This window comes from Pinus tabuliformis, chromosome 8 (genome assembly GCF_031772625.1).
Source record: "Pinus tabuliformis cultivar Carrire ecotype Pingquan chromosome 8, CPIR1, whole genome shotgun sequence".
NCBI lineage: Eukaryota > Viridiplantae > Streptophyta > Pinopsida > Pinales > Pinaceae > Pinus > Pinus tabuliformis.
Window position 1 is genome coordinate 165,279,443 of NC_142294.1, and position 4,819 is coordinate 165,284,261.

Consider the following 4,819-nt stretch of genomic DNA (forward strand, 5'->3'; position numbering starts at 1 on the left):
TTATCATGATTACAATTTTCATGAGAATATATTCTCCCAAAAGAAAATAATTCACTTGATCATGTATCATAACTCGATCAGCAGCAAATGCACGCAACATTGCATGTAAAATAGTCAAGTTATAAATACGAATGAAAAAAATATATTTCGTGGAGCATTACCTTTAAATAAATTCCTATATTGTATGTCATGGGAGAATGATAATCTTTCCTACACAAATATCTTATAGATCCCTTCCTTAATGGTGCTAATATCTTTTCGATCCCTTCCTTAATGGTGGTGGCAGTGGACTTTAATGATTTTTACCATTAAAATACATACCAAGCTTTTCAATGGTCGCTTTGGCGGGCAGAAACATGGATTGATTGGGACTGAAATAGCCCTTGAAGCTCAGAGGGTTTCGCTGGGTAGCTCTGTTGCACATGTGTTCAAGCCAGAAGTTGATGTACAGGTTTAGGGGAGGGTGTACAACAACATTGGATGACCAGGAGGTGTCATGTAGAATGAGTCAAATCCACTTGTAGGTGATTGATGAGATCAGTGTCGTACATCATTGTACTCAACAATGGTTGCCAACAGCAGAGTGAATTGAAGACAGTTGTACCTCGGCTATGATTTCGCAATAAGCTCTAGTCTTGTGAGCCAATCAGGCTTTAAATAAATATAATTAAAAATAAATTATATTTGTTTTATAAGGTAGACTTTGCAAATTGCTTGTGTAATTTTTGGTCAAAATAAGATTAATCCATAGTCAATGCCATATCCATTACATTATTAACTACCTTGCAGCAGAGATAATAAGATTGATATACATGGAAATTAAATTTCAATGTGTGTCCAGTTTTTGAATACTAAGAGATAATAAGATTGATATATGTGGAAATTAAATTTTAATGTGTTAGGTTTTTGAATACTAAGGGAAAAGAAGATTGATATACATGGAAATTAAATTTCAAAGTGTTAGGTTTTTGAATATTAAGGGATAATAAGATTAATATACGTGGAAATTAAATTTCAGTGTGTTAGGTTTTTGAATACTAAGGGATAAGAAGATTGATATACATAGAAATTAAATTTCAATGTGTGAGGTTTTTTAATACTAAAGTTTTAAGAGAAATTTAATTGACATATGTATTTTTTTAATACTAAAGTTTTAAGAGAAATTTAATTGACATATGTATTTTACAACTAGATAAATAATTAATAATTAAAACCATATAAATTTAACATATATCAATGAAAAGAAAAAAGTCTCTTAACTAAGTAATTAATATACATAATTAAACAATTAATATGAATATAAAAATAATATATTTTAGTTAAATTAATAAAGTGTAATTTAACTCTTTGGAGTTTTGATTTTTTACAATATATATATATTTTGAAATTTGTTTTATATTTGATAGAGCTTTGTTAAAATTATAAATTTATTTTGTATCATTTGCATAATGGAAATGCTTTATAAAAACCATAATAGATTTATTAGTACAGTAAAAAAACATTTTAAATAACTAAAAATCACAATGTCACAATAAACTTAATTATTAAATTTCAAAAATAAATTTATATATATATATATATATATTCCACTCCATCGACATCCACACTATCATTCCATCACAATTCAAAACATAATTTTAAAATAATATTTTAATTTTAATATTTCAATCCATATTAGACCTCAGTGCCACGCACTTATTGTTGTCTGTACCACCATGGATAAATCGCTTTGAGCTATTGCTAGATATGGTGTCACCGACTATGACCGCTAAAATAATAATGGTTTCCTTAGATACATTAAAGATTGAAAAGAAAGTGTGTATGTTTAAGATGTGAAGTATTCTCTTAATCATACCACATATAATATTTGATAAATATTATGTTACAATCAACGCTTGTTAGTTGGTAAATATTACAATCAAATTTTAAAGTTTGTTGGATTCTACACGCCTCTCCAGTGATAAAGATTAACACGTTTATGTGGTGTAAGGGTGAAAAACAAGTATATGGAATCATTATTAATGTATAGATTTTCGCAACTTAATATATCCGAGGAATTTTTTTTGCATAGAAAGTGTGTCCGATGTTTCGAAATGCTTAATATGGAGTGAAAATTCCATTCATCATTTTTATTTTATAAGGTTTAAAAGATAAAATATAATTTATTTTAAAATTTTGATAAAATATAATGATAATTTATTTGACAAATATGGTAGTGAATTAAAAAAAATATATAATAAATGTATTTAAGTATTTGTCTAATTATTTAAGATGGTGGAGTGTAGTTTTGTTTTGTTATTTAAGATGGTGGAGTGTAGTTTTGTTTTGTTTTTTAATAGGTGAAGTTAGTATTACATATAAAAGTGGGGTGAGGGGATATTTTGCAAAATCATATTAATACTAATAGGAATGTTTGATTTGGTAAGGATATAGACATTTGAAAACCTTTATGAAGTAAAATTTCTACTGCCACTCCATCTCTTGCAATTTGCTTTTTTTGTTACCATGTCAAGTGTGATGGGTGGCCTATGATTGATATCGTTGTAACATGTTGGTCTTTGTTCTTTGTGAAGGCCATTGGGGTTAGCCTTTAGGTAGGTGAAACTTCCCAATCTTATTGACAATATGTCTTTGTAGTATCCAAATTTGATTTTGACCTCTCTTGGTAAAAATTAGATGTTTTTTTTGGCTTCTATTTTACATTCTTAGTGTGGTTTTTTTTATTTCTTTTATTGGAGATTCTTAGTTGGGATAAAGTTTATGTTGGCCCACCAATTCACCATTGCTGCCCTTGAGACATGTTGAATCAATATTGGTTTAACACCAAGGTGTTGTTGCAACTATAGTAGAGTCATGACACATAACAATATAGGTGTTGCAATAATGTAACAATAGTACCATGACAATAGAGTTGTTGCAACAATGGCCACTGCAACACTGTAAGAGGTGTTATAGCGACAAAACACCATAGTAGTCACAAACACCATAAAACAAGGTGTCACAACAATGGTGGAGTGTACAAAGCATGCACACACGAAATTGAAAATAGAGAAATCGTAAAAAATAAATAAAGCACAACACTTAGAAAGATTCAACATAGGGAAAGGATATTTGACCTTATTGCTCAATAAATTAGTGGGTATTAGTGGGTATTTGTGTTTTCCGCATACTTCTATTGTAATAACCAAAGCTTACCATTCTTCTTGTCTCTATGTATTTCCATGCCCAAAATTTGTTTTGTGCTCCTAGATCCTTCATACCAAAAGTCCAAGCCAATTGAGCATTTAACCTATTGATATAATCCATGCTTTTGCTTGTAACAAACATATTGTCAACATATAACACCTAGATAATAAATATGGCATTTAAATTTTTCAAGTAAACACAATGGTTATACTCACTTATAGTAAATTAATGGTTCACCACAGAAGAACCAAACTTCTTGTACAATGACTTATTGAGCTTGCAAACTAGTTTTATCTTTTGATATTGAGAAAACACTTCAGGATATTCCATATACCTGTCCTCATACAAATCTCTATGTAGAAATGTTGGTTTAACATCTAAATTTTCCAATTCAAGGTCAAATAAAGCAACTAGTGCTAATACAACATGAACAGAAACAAGCTTGAAAACATGTGAGAAGATTTCATGAAATCAATACATTCCATTTCAGAATATTTTTTTGCAAAAATTTTTTCTTTATATCACTCAAATTTTCCATTGACACCCTTCTTCAATTTGTAGACCCACTTGCACCCAACAACCCTTCTATAATTTTGGAGTTCCACCAAGTACCATGTTTTGTTCTTCTCCAAGGCATCGATTTCTTCTTCCATTGCTATTTTCCATTCTATGCTTTTAGTATCATTCATTGCTTCTTGACAACATGAACGTTTCCCATCATTAGTAATGAAAGAAACATATGAAACATAATCTTCATACCTCTTAAGAGGATTTATTTATCGTGTGGATGTTCATAGTGTTGGTTGTGGTGTTTCCACATTTCCTTATATAATTCTTATTTCTTGATAGTCTTCTTCTTCATAAAAGTATTCTTGCTTCCTTGTTTCTGTGGATGGTTGAGCTTCCAATTGAATTTCTTGATGTTGTGGTGCTTGTTTTTGTTTCACTTCAACTTCTACGCTAAATCTCTATTAATGATGATTTTATGCATAGTAGAATCTCACAATCTATATCCCTTAACTATATCATCATAGCCAACAAAGGAATACTTCTTTGATCTAGGGTCTAATTTAGAAAATTGATTTTTAGGAGTAAGAGCATATAAGCTTCACAATTTTTTTTATTTTTTTTAAACTAAGTAATCACAAGGATGAATGTCCATACCTCTTCAGGAATTTTACAATCTATTGCAATTGATAGTGACTGATTCATCAAATAACAACTAGTAGTGACTACATATGCCCACAAATATTGCTACAAACTAGCATTATGAAGCATGCTCCTTTCTCTCTATAGAAGGGTCCATTCTGTTAGCACCTAAATCTGCCCTAGGCTGAAGGAAGGCAAAATTCAGGGTAACCACAAACCACGCTCAGTCTGGTAGCTAGCCCTACCAGAACAGGAGAGGGCTCTCTCCGAGTCACGCTCAGTGAATAGGTAAGTAAAAAACGGTCTGAGATGACTTACAATGAAATATTGATCTTAGGCTAGTAAGTGAATATGGATACAAGAAACAATTTTTATGAATGACCGAGCTTCTAGGATGGTATGGGACCAACGGTCAGCAAAGAACAGAGAATTTAATACAAAGGCACAGATTACTTTGTGAGGCAAGGCAAGCGGAAAGTGTAGC